At 42.2% G+C, this 16,057-nt stretch overlaps 1 long non-coding RNA gene across 1 annotated transcript in view; it reads right to left on the reverse strand.

The window, feature by feature from the left end:
- LOC142870078 (uncharacterized) overlaps positions 1-16,057 on the reverse strand; it is a 118,577-nt gene that overhangs the window by 28,878 nt on the left and 73,642 nt on the right. The gene's annotated exons all lie outside the window — the stretch shown is intronic.

A 16,057-nucleotide genomic window follows, 5' to 3' on the forward strand; every position in this document is an offset into this window, starting at 1 on the left:
TCTCTAATCTGATCATTTCAACCTCTTGCTTAAAACCTTGTAATGACTTCCCACAGCTCTGAGCATAAATGCCAAGCCATAAGCTTTCTCATGAGAGTTGGCAATCACAACAACACATCGCTCACTACTATTCTCCCTGCTGCATGAACTGCAGCCTCACCCAACTTCTTTCTCGTCTTCAAATTCTCCATTCACTTTCCTGCCATGGGATTTTGAGAGCATTCTGGGATCTTCACCTGAAAGGCTTCGTCTCTCTCCAAATTGTATTATAGTGATCACTTCTGTCGGCCACTTCCCTGACCTCCCTAAGTCAAACGCAGTATTACAAAACCTCATAACTCCATGAACTTCTTCAGATCCTTTGTCCAAGTCAGAATTATGCAAGCTTTGCATAATCCATTGATTGATATTTATCCCTCAGCAGACCTGACTGTTCATCATTGTATCCCGGGGCTTAGTGGAATATTGGGCAGAGAATGAACAGAGAATGAACAGATGAATGAAGAAGCAATAGGGTAGATGCTATAATGAAAGAAAGCAATAAGTACTGCTAGGGCACAAAAGAGGGGGACATCTCCTTAGGAGGTCACAAGGCAGGGACTGTGCCTTCCTCATCTTCAGTGTCTAGTCTGGAGCTTATTATGTGGTGCATGTACGTAATGTGCATCGACTGATAGCATGAAATAGCCACCACCTCTGCCTGGGAGAGTGAGAGGAGGCTTCAAGGGGACTTGGCGTGTGACATCAGTCACAAAGGGAAAGTATTCAGATCAAAGAGAGAAAAGAGGCAGGCAAGGGGTATTTTAAGCAGAAGAAAAGGCAAGTACAGAGGCATGAAGCCACAAAAAAAGGAGAAAAAGAGGTTAAGTGAAGTAGGTGTGCTTCCTGGGTCCTCCTTCTGGGAGGGAGAGCTGGTCTTTCCACCCTCTGGCAGTGTTGCAGGCAAACTCCTCCAGCTGTCAGCATCTTAGGGGTGGCCTGGGCTGCAGAGATCCCTTCACCCAAGGTCACGCCATCCCAGGGGAAGCCCACTCCCCATGCCTGCTCAGCCATTTGGGTCCAACGAGAGACAATTCTGGCAGCTTCTATTTTATTTTATTTTATTTTATTATTTTTTTTTTACTCAAGAGCTCCTGGCATGGTTGACAGAGGCCACCATTAGTCTTGCATAACCATAGTTTAACTATGTTCCTTCCATCCTCCCTCTCACCTGAACATTAACTCTGCCCCAGTACTCTCTACTCAGAGAACCAGATTGCAGACCTGGGTGAGGCCACAAGAGTGGGTTTATGCAGAGAAACCAACTAGAAAGGTAGCTGGGAACTGGATGGTAAGAACACTTCCACTCTGTGCCAAGAGGCATCAACTTTTCCTGCAGTCCGTGAGAGACCAGAGAGGACTTGTAAGCAAAGCGTGCTGAGTTTAGAGTCTGGTATTGGAAAGGTCTTCTGGTTAGTGTGTGGTGACTACCTTAGAAGGAAGAAGAGAGATCTACTGAGGGCAGTTGAATTAGTCCAGGGAGGAGAAATGTGAGTTTCAAGCTGGAGAAATGATAGTTTGTGGAGAGGAGGGGTGGTGTTGAACAATTTAAGGGGAGAAACCTATAGCCTTCATGACACACTGAGTGTAGAGGTAGAGTAAGGGATAAGTAGATAAATATACTGAGAGTATGTGAATTCCCAGGCTTGATAGGAAGAGTGCTGCCAACTTGTGATAAAAATAGTAGCCTGGAAGAGGCATTCTTTCTCCTAAGGCCTTTTTCTAGGCACTCCCAGACAGTGGAGAATGCAACTGGTAGCTGGAATATTGCTACACCATTAAAATTATAAACCAGCAAAGTCTTATACAAAACAAATCATCAGCAAAGTTTTTGTTTGTTCATTAGTTAAGATCTTGGGGCTTTCTGCCGGATATAATCAGTCATCAAGCTTGCTGAAGGACATTCTTCTGTCAAACAGACATAGCTTTAAAGAAAAGGAACAGAGGTATGAATCTGCAAGAAGGAAGGCCAACTTAACGAAGAGTGAAGAATAACCTGGCAGGAATATCATTCATTCGCCAAGTATGTATTGAGCTTCTTTCATGTGCCAACCACTGTGCTAGGGGCTGAGAACACGACAATGACTGTAACCCTGCAAATTCCATGTCAAGAAGCAAGCAAAAACCTGGGAAATTTTAAATTAAATGGATGATGTGTTGCTGGGTCCATAATGGTCCTGAACATCAGTTTAGTTCAAATGTCTTCCTCTTACAGTTATTTTTGAACTGAAATGACTCCTTAAGTGTTTCTCTCTCTCTCTCTCTCTCTCTCTCTCTCTCTCTCTCTCTCTCTCTCTCTCTCTCTCATTTATTCTGGCATAATAGAAAGAGTAGACAGGCACACCCATCCTGATCTGACCCCTTACTAATCACATGACCTCGTGTAAATCACACATCCGTCCAGTGGGGACTATGATTCCCCTCTCTCAGGGCGCCCTTGAAAATGTACTAAGGAACTGTGTACAATAGCTAGTTTGCTACAGCAACGTGTCATATACAGCTTTATTTTATGTGGACTCAGCTACACCAAATGGGTGTAAAAAGGAGTAGAGAGGAATGATAACTTAAAGATTCTGATGAGGACGGATTACATGATTTGTGGGGACAATGGGAAAACGAAATTGAGCGACTTCTCATTCAAAAGTAAGAATTTCAAGATGATGACAGCAAGCACAGGGTCCTTCTGAATGTGAGGCCCTTTGTAACTGCACAGACTGCACATTCATGAAGTCGACTCCAGACTGTTTCATTCCCGCCTCTCAGTGTTGTTGGGTCCCATGTACCTCTAATATGGTGAACAAGCTGTATGCTGAATATTATTTTAGTATGAAAATATTATGTTTCACTTACTCGTTTTTTGTTGACCTTGGCCACTAACCAGAAGCAATCTTCCTTTATGTGTGCATAAAACTATATATGCTATACTTTGACTTAAGGGATTTTCAAGGGTGATTTGAACTGTATTTTCCCCGTACAGGGTGGCTTCTTAAAGCCTGCAGGAGATGACAGTCCCACCCCAGGTGTGCATCTTCCTGGGCCTTCAAGAGTAGGGGCCAACCTTGTGCTTGAGTCTGCACTGCACGCTTTACGTCCAAAACTTCCTTCAATCTACACAACACCTCTGCAGAGTAAATATTGCCATCCTCATTTTCTAGAAGAAGAAATGGAGACAAAGCAGAGAAGCAATGTCCTCAAAGTGACCTAGCAAATAAGTGGCAGATCTGGGATTCAAACATGGGTCTTTAGACTCCAAGTCCCACATTCATTCAGCAATGCCTTAATAAATGTTGGCTCCTTCCAATGCCCTTCTGCAACTCCTGCCCTAACCCTTTGAAATGAAGAATTGTTTGTCAAACGGGAAACCTGCTTTTCTACATCCTGGTAGCAGAGAATGGTTCACCCATTCAGTTTGGGCATGTAAGGCCAGAGGCACTGACCTGTGCTTCCAGAGCTCTGATTGCCACACGGTGAAAACTCAGGCTGACGTCACTAGTCTCCAGTCTCCCAAACATGAGCCCATATGGAGAGAATGTTATAAGGGGGGGAAAATAAAGGTCATTTTGGAGTGAGTGATAGGTATAATTAACGTTACTGACAATGAAAAGCTCTGTTGCTGAGAGATAAATGAGTCAGCAGTGGGCTTGCTGTTGAAACTACATGCTGTCTTGTTGCTCGAATATTTACCTATTTGGGGGAAAAAAGCAATTTCCTGATCAATGCAAACAAAATGTTGGATTGCGAACACCATGTAAAAAGCAGGAAAAAAGCAGCCTGCATATTATATTTCTAGCATGGTGCACATGCACGTACACACACACACACACACATGCTTTTTCTTATGCATAATTCTAGGTTTGTCCTCTCTATTTTTTTATTGCCTTAATGTCTTAGCATGAAGACCTTTTATATTCTGACCCCAGCTTCCCTTTCTATGATCCCCCTCCCTAGTCCCTTCTTTAAATATCCAAGTCCTACTCTTGTCTTTCCAGAGGCAGCTCTACCAAGATGCGAAGCTTGCCCTGGTCTCTGAATCAGAAATTCAGGTTATGAAAAGGCTTGACCTGTTAGTCCAATGGAGAGAAATTCATTGTGTTCCCTAATTTCAGCCAGGCATGCCTTCTCCCACCTCTCCATCTGGCACCCATGCCCTCCACACATGGAGTTAATCGCTCTCTTCTCTGGGTGTCTTCCGTACTTAGTTCCTACATCTATTATTGGGCTTGACACAAGGCATTGCACGATGTTATCTTTCCAGCCCTGTAATAATATCTGATGTATCACGAAATGAAAACATGGGAGTATCTTCCCCATTAAACCGTGAGATTCATGAGAGTAACATCTTTCTATTGCTCATCTTTGCACCTCCCTCTGTGCTTGGCATATTGTTTTGGACAAATTATGTGCTCAATAAATATTAACTAGATGTATTTGCGTCTATCAAGATTACTTTTAATGATCACAAATTTGTCACATTCTACATGGCATTTGGTGCCTCTTGAAAACAGAAGCAAGCTGATTATTTGATAACACAAAAATCTTACCAGACTGCAGGAGGGGTGTGAGGAAAATATGTTCTTGACTGACACAGATGCTGCTGTGCCGAATGACTTAATAATTAAAAATTGTGTGGGATGTGTAACTGATAGAGCAGCGAGCATGAAAAGACAATTCAATGGTCTATTTCCTGTTGAACAAAAGTCATCTGGCCCATTTTGGTAAAGTCAAGTCATTAGTCTTGGCTTCAGGAAATTAATGCTAAAAATAATAATAGCTACCTTCTTTTAGTGCTTGACCATGTGCCAGGTACTTGCTAAGACCTTTCAAATATTACCACATTAAATCCTCCCAAAAGCTTCATGGTATTCTTACTATTCCGTATCCCATCCCCATTTGGAGCTTCAGAGAGCTACAATAATTTGCCTGAAGTTGCAGTAGGAGAGGGAAGAACTAGATTCGAATCCAAGTCCTTTGTTCCCAAAGCCCATGCTCTCTAGTCTGCTCCGTAAGGTAAAGTTAAGGAGGACAGGTGATGCTTTTAAAGCTGAATTGTAAAGGGGATCATCTATGCAATAGAGGCCAGTCTTTTCATTTTACAAATGATAAAACTGAGACCCAGAAAGATGAAGAATCTCTTGCCTGAAATGGATTTTAAAATTCATCTAGCCGAACATCCCTACATCCGGCTACTGTCTGCTCTTTTTAAACAATTTTGTCAACATATAATTCATATACCATATGATTCACCCAATTAAAGTTATAATTCAATAGTTTTTAATATAGTCACAGAGTTGTATGTTGAACACTACAATTTTTTTAAAAAAATCAGCACATTACAGCAGTACAAATGTTTAGGTTACGTATATTGCCTTTACCCAACCCAAGTCAGAGCTTCAAGCATATCCATCCCCCAGACGGTATGCACTGCACCTATTAGATTTGTATATACCCCCCAACTGCCCTACACACAATGAATGTCATTACTATATGTGCACTTAAGGTGATCACTACGATCTAATTTTAGAACATTTTCATCACCCCAAAAAGAAACCTCACATCCATCAGCAGTGGTCCAAAGCCCAGCCCCACCTCAATCCTAAGCAACCACTAATCTGTCCCTATGGGTTTGCCTATTCCAGACATTTCATATGAATGGAATCATACAATCTTAGTCTGTGACTAGCTTCTTTCACTTAGCATAATATGTACTTTTGAATTTTTTTTTTTTTTTGAGACAGAATCTCACTCTGTTGTCCTGTCAACAGTACTGTGCCATCATCACAGCTCACTGCAATCTCAAATTCCTGGGCTCAAATGATTCTCCTGTCTCAGCCTCCCAACTAGCTTGGACTACAGGCATGCACTACCACACCTGGCTGATTTTTTCTATTTTTTGTAGAGATGGGGTCTTGCTCTCTCTGAGAATGGTCTTTAACTCCTGACCTCAAGCAATCCTCCTGCCTCGGCCTCCCAGAGTACTAGGATTACAGGTATGAGTCACCACACCTGGCCTACTTTTGAATTTCTTGAAGTCACCTCAATACATGGCAACAGATTAGTGGCAACAACAATGAGTGGCTGGTGGGGGGCACATTACCACAAATAATCTTCATTGGCTCTGCCCCAAGAGCTACCCCAAAATAAATATAAAATCTAAGTGAGAATAGCATGTTTGATATTTGTTAGGGGTTGAATTCATATGTTGAAGTCCTAACCCCTGGTTCTCAGAATTATGAGCTCATTTGGAGATACAGGCTTTACAGAGGTAATGAAGTTGGAATGAGGTCAGTAAAGTGAGCTCTAATCTCATATGACTGGTATCCCCAGACAAATAGGGCAAATGCCATGTGAAGATTCGAGTTATGCCACCACAAGCCAAGGAACTAGCAGAAGTTAGGGGCGAGGCCTACAATACATCCTTCTCTCTCAGCCCTCAGACAAAACCAACCCTGCCAACAGGGTTGATTTTGGACTTCTAGCCTCTAGAACCTGGAGAGAATATACAATTTGTTATTTCAGCCACACAGTTTGTGGTACTTTGCCATGGCAGCACTATGGGAAACTAATACAATTCTTAACACAGTTTCTACACATATTCCCTAGTGATCTTATTCATGACAAGTACATTGCCACCATTAGGCTCCTCCTCAGCCAAAATCTGAAAATCGATATTTCTTTAAAATCAAATCCATGAGATTTTTTACCTAATCCTGGCCTTCTTCCAGAGCTCCCTATTTCAAGCAATGGCACCACTATCTAAACCATGTGCAAGCCAGAATTCTGGAATCATCATTGACTTCTCTTCTTTCATGCCCACGCTCCCTACAACACACACACACACACACACACACACACACACACGGCCAGGAGTATTTAGGCCAAGAGTATTTCACAAGAGGATTCTACAAAGCCTATGAAGACAAATAGTTCCAATACTGTTTAAAATGTTTCAGATCACTAAAATTAATCCTTTAAATTCCTTCATGAAGCCAGCAAGATATTACAACTTGAAAAAAACAACAAAAAAAAAGAAAATCAAAGAATCTCAATAAAGAATCTCTACACAAATCTTCATTAAGATATTAGGCTGCATAATTATGATAGTTTAAAAGAATAATATATCAATATCATGCCCAAGTGCAAATTAGTTTAGTAATGCAAGTCTACTTCCTTTTGCTCTACTAGGTCAGAATGTTATTATATGAGAAAATTAGAAATGGTCAACATGATTTGCCTGTTAAAACACTGCATTGTACATTATTCTATATAACCTAATGTACTTTTGATATTTATAAATGTTTTTTTCCATAGTTTTCCAGGATTCTCTACAAGGTCTTTGGCATTGAACATCATGTTTCCCCCCTTTTTAAATATACTAATGGTTTTGCCAAACTTAAATCTATTGAAATGTCTGTCTACACAGCACCTCTTGCCAATACAGATGCAGAAAACACACTCACTGCCAACATCTAATGGAGGTGACCAGTTACATAATAGTCAAAAGCGACTTTTCGCACATAAGAACTTAAATTTTAAAGCCAAAATTTTATTTTCTAGAAAAAAATAGTGTAGGCCTGAAATTCAACCTAACTTAGTATACTGCTATGATTATATATTGCCGTGTAACAAAACATCCTCAAAACAGACAAACAAAAATAATAAGTTGTCATTGTCTGCCGTAGTCTTTGGAGTTAACTGGGCTCCACTGGTGGGTTCTTCCGTCGTGACCCTTATGTGGCTGTGGTTGGTTGGCAGTTGAGCTACACTGACTTAAAGGCCCGCCTGGGCTGCAGGCCCAAGATGGCTCACTCATATGACTGGCGGTTGACGTGGGCTGTTGGCTGGCAGCTCAATAGGGGTCATTGACCAGAGTGCTCGTTGCTGCATGGGCTAGTCAATGCTGTCAAAGAAGTAAGCTCAGGGACTTTAACAAGCACAGTAGCCAACAGCTGGCTGAGATGGCACTGCTGTTGCCTCCATTATCATCTGTAACATAAAGATGCATAACTGGAAGCCCTTTAAACTTACAGAAGAATGCTATGACATTTAGAAGTCTGATTCTCAGTCCTGTGCAGAGACTTCTGGAACCACCTTCTGACATCCTTGGAGGCTATTCGAGTGCCTGGCTTTCAGTTAGGCAACACTGGGTTCTTAGCTGAGTAGATCTGGAAGTTTCAAAACCTCTCCTGTAAAATGGAGACCACCTCTCAAAGTCCTGGTGAGGTTGAAAAAAACAACATGTGATGTACTTTGTACTGTGCCTGGCACATGATGAGAGGTTGGTGAATGGCAATTCTTATGATTACCATTAATACCATCATCATCATAGTTTTACAGGAAAAAGAAAGGCTACATTTGGAAAAAAAGAAATTATTTTTTACATTTTGAATACGGATAGCGTAACATACCATATTATGCCCCTCTTTTATTTTGCCATGAGCAGTATTTCCATATAAAAGGGCAAATGACACTATTCAGCTTACATTATCTCATTTTGTTTCCTGTCTGAACATATTTTCATTCTATATATAGTAAAAAATTAAAATTTAAAAGAAGGGTAAGAGTGTACATATATACGTGTGTGTCTATGTGTATGTAGTCTGGAGATACTTAGATGAAATGAGACCCTTACCCCTCTTTAAAACATCACTCACCCTTGAGCCTCCCCTTCCTGTTAACTTCCTGATGCTACCGTCCCCTCCCAGCCCCACAGGCCTCCCCCACCTAGACACCCACAGTACGCCAACACCCTTGCCAAAGCTCTCCCCACAGTTTAAGCCATGTGGGGTTCCCTGGGCATGTGTTCCCACCCCCAGTGGGCCATATGCTCCTTGGAAGCAGAGATCGATGTCCCTCCACATCTCTCTTCTCTCTGTTCTCTCTCTCACTGGCGCTAGTAGGTCCCAAGAAGTGTTTTGTTGAATTAAACGTAGTCCCACTCCCTTATTTTATAATTGAAGGAACCCAAACCCAGAGAGGTCTGTGACTTTCCTAGGGTCACACAGCTGAGCCAGAGCTAGAATCTCTGCTCCTTTCTCCCCTAAATGAGCCTGGGTGCTCATTTAGGGGAGCCCAATGCTGCGACCTGCCAGCATGTGTGGGGCAGGTCAACAGCAGGGCTGAGGAACCAGGTACACCTGTCTGCCTGTGGGATTATCTTCCCCAAAATTGCCTTCCCACCAGAATCCCCAGCTAGTGGTGCAGTCCCATCAGGAAGGGTGTCACTATGGTCTTCACAGAGGAAGGAATTTTTTTTTTTTTTTTTTGAGACAGAGTCTCACTTTGTTGTCCAGGCTAGAGTGAGTGCCGTGGCGTCAGCCTAGCTCACAGCAACCTCAAACTCCTGGGCTCAAGCGATCCTCCTGCCTCAGCCTCCCAAGTAGCTGGGACTACAGGCATGCGCCACCATGCCCGGCTAATTTTTTATATATATATATCAGTTGGCCAATTAATTTCTTTCTATTTATAGTAGAGACGGGGTCTCGCTCTTGCTCAGGCTGGTTTTGAACTCCTGACCTTGAGCAATCCGCCCGCCTCGGCCTCCCAAGAGCTAGGATTACAGGCGTGAGCCACCGCGCCCGGCCTAGAGGAAGGAATTTTATGGCTAGAAATGACAATAGTACTAACACACCTTGGGAATGGCAGAGCAGAAAAGCACCGGGCTGCGGGTTAAGCAGTCTTGGGTTTGAATTCTATTTCTTCTGCTTAGTAGCTGGTTGATCTTGGGTAAATCACTTCTCTTTTCTGAGTCTCAGTTTTCCCCTCTGTTAAATGGGAGTTATAACACCTACTTGGAGTAGGTGACCAGTAAAAGGAGACTGGTATGTATTATTAATATTTTTGACTAAGGCACAGTTCCCTGGTTGTCCACAAATTCAAGTTTGCTGTCTCGCCAAATATCTACCCACAATTTCATCTCCTACCCTCTGCCCCTGTAGATAAGGCAGGAGCCTAAGCTCCATGGTTCCTATTTGAATAAGGTCTTTTCCTGGAGTTCTTCAGAAACCAACTTTGTAGAGGCTCTACATGTCTGGGGTGAAGACCTCTCCAACCTAGTAATTCCTGGCTATTTGGGCTCTCCCTGCCTCTCCCCTAGAATCCATGTCTGCTACGTATTTGCTTGAAGGAGATGTTCAAATAAGACAGTATATCAAGAGACAGTGTATTAATCAGGGTGCCAATATTTATTTCTTCTAGATGTCCAGAGAGGGGCATCATTGGCAAGCTTTAGAAGGTTTACTATCTCCTGGAAGAAAGGATATTTATGTCGTGCTTAAAGAAGAGGTACAAGTAGGATGGAGGGGTTGATCAGCCTCCATGTGGTAACCTTCCATGCAATGAACAAGATGCAATGTGGCCACTGCAGAAAGACAGCATGGTATGGTGTGAATGGTGGGCCTGAAAACAGGTAGACGCTGGCAAATTGCAACGATGGCCCCAGTTCTTCCCCCCCATTCCATATACACTTTCTTCACTGTGCAACTTTGCAGTGCCCCCTCACTCTGAGCTAGGCTGGCCATGCTCATGTCGTGATGACAGAAGAACCAAAGAGCAAACCTGGAGTTCAAGGCCATTTTAAGATACCACTTGTGTCAGATCCGATAACAACCCATTAGCCAAAGCAAGTGACATGGTTAATTCTACTCTCAAAGAGCCAGGCAGAAAAGTGCATGAGTGAAATAGATCCTAAGAGCCAGCAGACATGTGTGCAATGGCCCAGAGAAGAAGGAGACCAAAGCCAGGGCAGCTACTGTCTTTCTTCCTGGCCAGTTTCCACCCATCTGCACAGTGGAAGCTGAGGAAATGGCAGTGGGGAGGCTGCCTGTGACCTGGTTGGGAGTCCTGGTTCTTCCCACCTACTCATTGTGACTTGAGCAGGTCACTACATCCTGCTTGTTCTCCTCCATTTTTCCTTGGGGCGGGGTGGGTATGCAAATCTTTGCTCTAAACTCATTCCATTGTTTTAAGAGCTCAGTGAATGGAGGACACTCAACAAAGACTTTCAGTGGCTCCTCGTGGCCTACGAATAAATTCTAAACTCTTTAGCTGGATAATCTGAGCAATTTCTAGCCCCTAACCTATCTATATTTTGCTTTGTGCTGGGGCTATTGCTGCAAAAATCTTATCTTGACTATTCAATTGTGAGCCTCGCTAGGGAAGTGATTGAGAGATATTTAGCATTTATCAGAGAGCCTGATTTATAGTCAGCACTTAATATATATTTTTGACTCTGTGTTAAGATAAAGCATTAAACAACTCTAAAACATGGCAAATATAATCACCTTTGTGTGGAAAAAGCACCGGACATGGAGTCAGAAGAGCCAGTTCTAAGTACTGACTGCTTCTTGCCACTTGGTGACATTGGGACCATCATTTACTCTCCCCAAGTACCAATATGCTTAACTGATAAATGGAAGTGATAATGTCAACCTCCTTGGTTATTTTTTTTAAAATGTAATTACAAATAGAAAGGAAAGAGTTGTAGTATAACCTGGAAAGAAACGTCACTGGAATTCCAATCAGAGCCTTTCAAGGACCCAAGGCTGTCACTAGCGGACCTACGACAGTGCAGAGTTTTATGAGTTTTCTCCCCACTAAAGTCAGTTAAGCTAATAATCTTTTGCAAAACTAATTTAAGGTCACGATTTTATTTCAACAAATCGTAAGTCTTAAAAGCAAAAGTAGCATAATTGAGTAGAAGGCCTTATATGAGATAAATGAATAGGATTTGTTAGAAATAAAAAGAGTTAATACGACATCATTATACCCATTTTACAGCAAGACCACGTGAACCATGGAGGCCAAGTGATTTACAGAAGTTAGCAAGCTACAAACCAAGTATTATATGAAACATCTCAGGAGGAAATTTAAAAATGTGTCTGTATTATACACACATAGAACCATGCCTAGTTACTCATAGAGCATGAGAACAATTTCTTTGCTCCAGGCTGTCAAGATATGGATCTCCCAAGGAACAGTGTTGAAGTGAAGGAAGCTTTCACCAAGGGCAAGATCAGTCAAGAATTTCCCATGTGAAAATTTATCAGTAACTAACATAATCTTGCGCCATTGCAGAAATAAAGATTTTTGCCTTTTCGTATCACAAAATCTAGCTCACCAACAGACCGAACAGTCCACTGGAAACCCAAACCTCAGGTGGCTCTGTCTCAGCAAGTGAGCCTCTTTTTGCTTAAGGGAGAGGTTGCAAGTGCTGAGAGAAGAGCAGGAAGAGGGCCATGGGTATAGTGGGGACTTTCACCTTCTACCCTAGAACTTTTTCCCATTCAGATTTTGCAGATATCTTGTTGCAAGCACTTGCCTTTCCTCTTGCAGCCTCCTTCTGTCTTTAAGATCTCTGATAGCAAAAAGGAGGGTGGCCTTAAATATCCCGGTCAATGTTCTTAATGGACATTCAATTTAAAACTACAACTATAACTATAACCCCAGCCTTAGCATCCTTGTAGCTTTTGGTTACAATTAACCTTGCCAGGAAGCAAAAGAAGTGACTACCCTCATAGCAATACGTGGGGGACTTGAGCAGGCCCTTCAGTGAGGAAACATTGCTATTTCACCTAAGTCTCCTGAAATTCTTTCATTCAGTATTTATAACTCCAGTTTGGATTCCTTTGAGAATGCCACAAAGAGTATTCTTAGGAGAAGATTCCCAGGGGGCAGTGTTAAGGCATTCTTAGAGATCATTTGACCAATCACCCAAATTTGCAGACAGGAAGGCAGAAACTGGGAAGGTAAGGGAACTTGCCCAATAACATCCAGCAACTGAGCAGCAGAGTAAACACAGAAGTAAGTTCTCACCACCTCTAGTCTAGCCCAGTTTCCACTGATCCTAACTCAGCTCCTACCCACAAGGATTGTTGGATCTCATAAGCCACCTCCCTGGGCTTCACACTGGAGGGAAAGAAAGAAGTAAGTAAGAAGTGAGCTCCACCCACAATGTTCTCTCAGTCGACACAGAGAAACACAGTCATAAGACAAAGACAAACGTGATTCAATGGAATAAGTGCTTCAGTGAGGCTGGCGCAAGGTGTAAGGGAGAACAGAGGAGGGAAACTCCCTTCAGGGAGACAGGGTTGAAGAGGCATCTCTAAAATGGTGATAATTGAGCTGATTCTCAAAGGACGAATGTGATATGATAAGAAAATGGACAAGTGCAACACGCAAAGTCATGTTCAGAGAACCTTGAGAAGGTTTTAGAGTCTAATAGGCCATCTCTAGAGGACAGAATGGTGGTAGATGCTAGAAAACGGGCCAGAATTAGATCCTGGATGGCCTTGTACACAGTCATAAAGGGTGTGGATTTCACCCACTAGGCCAGGGGAAGTGCACTAGTTTGCTAGGACATCTGTAAAAAAGTACCATGGATTGGGAGGCTTCAAGGACAGAAATCCATTGTCTCACAGTTCTGGAGGCTGAAAGTCTGAGAACACAGTGTCTGCAGTGTTGATTTCTTCTAAGGACTGTGCAGAAGAATCTTTGCCATGCCTCTCTCCTAGCTTCTGATGGTTTCCTGGCAATTACCCCAATCTCTGCATTCATCTTCTCATGCATTCTCCCTGTGTGCTTGTCTGTGCTCATGTTCCTTCCCCTTTTGTATAAAGACACCAGTCATATTGGATTAGTGCCATACAAATCACCTCATTCTAAATTGACTACTTCTATATAGACCCTATCTCGAAATAAAGGCACATTCTGAGGCACTGAAAAATAGTACTGAGGTACTGAGGGATAGTACTGAGGTACTGAGGGGTAGTACTGAGTTACTAAGGGTTAGTACCAAGGTACTGAGGGGTAATACTCCAACATATCTATTTGGAGGGACACAATTGAACCCATAACAAAAAGTCTCTGAAGAGATATAAGCAGGAGAGAAAATCTGTTAGATACGCACGCAAGATTAACCATATTGGACATAGTAAGGGAGATGAACTGGAAAGCAATGTCTGGAGGCAGGAAGATCAGTGCCCTGCAGTGCCCAGGAAAGACATCATAAGAGTTAAATTCTCAGCATCAGTAGTAAAATATAGAGGGGGGAACCAAGCCAAGGTGTAGCTACACAGAATTTGGGGACCAATTTAATATAGGAGATGAAGGAGCATATGAAATCCATGGGATCTCTGAAGTTTTTAGCTTGAGTAAGAGTAGGTGTTGTTATTATTTCTAGTCTATATGTGAAAAAAGTGAGGCTCATGGATGCAAATTCACAGAGCAGCCAGGGTGGTTGAACCAGGACCCTGATCCATGTCTCATCAATCCTCTATGATATAGATGCATCCAATCTCATCCTCCCAAATGAACTGAGAACTGGTGGAGGTTAAGAGATTTTGTAAAACTATTGTTAGCAGTGGCGCAGTATTATTCACAAATTAAGGGTGGATGAAGAAGAAAGGAAAGAAAAAAGAGGGAAAGGAGAAAGAAAGGAAAGAAGGGAGGGAGAGAGAAAGGAAGGAAGGAACAAACACGGGAGGGAGGGAAGGGAGGGAGAAAAAATGGAAAGATGATAGGAGACGAAAGAGAAGAAAAGAAGCAAGAAAGAGACAAATTAACCTGGAAACTTATTAATTTCTGAACCCTAAGAAATCCCAAGTGAACATCTGATTTAGCCCTAGGATTTCAGAGGGATCAGATATTATTAACCCTATTTTAAAGCCTCACATCTGAATTACCAACCAAAAAGAGATTTGCATTCTATCTTTTTCTTTAGCTCTTCTCTTAACCAATTCTTCCTATTCTTTCACTTTCCTATTCTATTATTTCCAATTTTTAAACACCTAAGTGTTCTCTCTCTCTCTCTCTTTTTTTTCACTTTTCTTCACTTTTTTCCCCTTTGCATTCATTCTTTCTCCTCCTTTTCCTTTTTTTCTTTTCCTGTTTTCATTGTTTCCTATATCACTTTATTCTCCTGGAATGCTTCTCTTTCCATGGTATACAGTACTGAATATGCCTTAACAGGAGGAGAACACAGGGAGGAGAGTTCAAAACACACAAAGTGTGATTTATGCATTGGATAAATAGACTGACTAACTACAAAGAGTCAAGTTGTAGTCACATTTTGCTAATGAGGAGGCTTCCATGCCACGGGACTGGGTTAGAACATTCATTTATCTCATGCCATCCCTTTCTCCCTTGCCCAGTGCAGATGTTACTAATCCATCCTGGTATTCATTTCCATTTGACACTAGAATCAGCCTTAAGATCTTTCTCTTCATGACCCTTTAAGTAGCCACTAATAGTAGCAAATATGGCATACGTGAGGAAATTTATTTGCCCTTCTGGACCCAACTTCTGCAATGGGCTGGAGCTGCAGAATTCAGCAATTAGGTTAGGGTGGTAAAGGAATTGTCTGTGTAACATAATTATCCATTCTACAAGTTTTTATTAAATACCATCTCTGAAAGATGAATCCTATCATAAATAATACATGGTCCTTCTAGGAACATGTGGGCTAGTTATCATGATGAGAAGCCAGACATGCAAAGGTCCTGGGAAGATTGTTCCAAGCAATGGAAATGACAAACACAAGGGCCCTGAGTCCTTCCCATGTAGCTTCTACTTCCAGTCTTAAGGTCACATTGTCTCTTTGATCATCTGCTCCCAATGACAGACTTCAGGATACCCAGCTACTCTGAGAACAGGACCATGGTCACCCAGTTTCTTTGTAATAAATTCTCCATCACATGACCACCTTAGTCATATGGCTGTGACTAATAGAGTAATACTGGCCACAGGTGCATTAGCCATGTGACCTTTGCCTTTCTAAGATCATCCTTACTTAGCTCTTTATCTTAGTCTTAGTTGTTTCCTTAACTACACAACAGGACTTTCATCTTTCCTTGGGATTTGGGGTTGGGGAGAATAAGCTAGCATCCTGGCAGTTTTCCTCTAGGAAGACCATTCCACCAAAATAATAAGCCCTCATCTTCCTCGTTGTTTCATTGCCAATCTCCTCTTGGACACTGAATGTTAGCCACGGGTCAGAGTCCTGCTTTAGTGAAGAACCACTGGT

Source organism: Microcebus murinus, chromosome 3, assembly GCF_040939455.1.
Source record: "Microcebus murinus isolate Inina chromosome 3, M.murinus_Inina_mat1.0, whole genome shotgun sequence".
NCBI lineage: Eukaryota > Metazoa > Chordata > Mammalia > Primates > Cheirogaleidae > Microcebus > Microcebus murinus.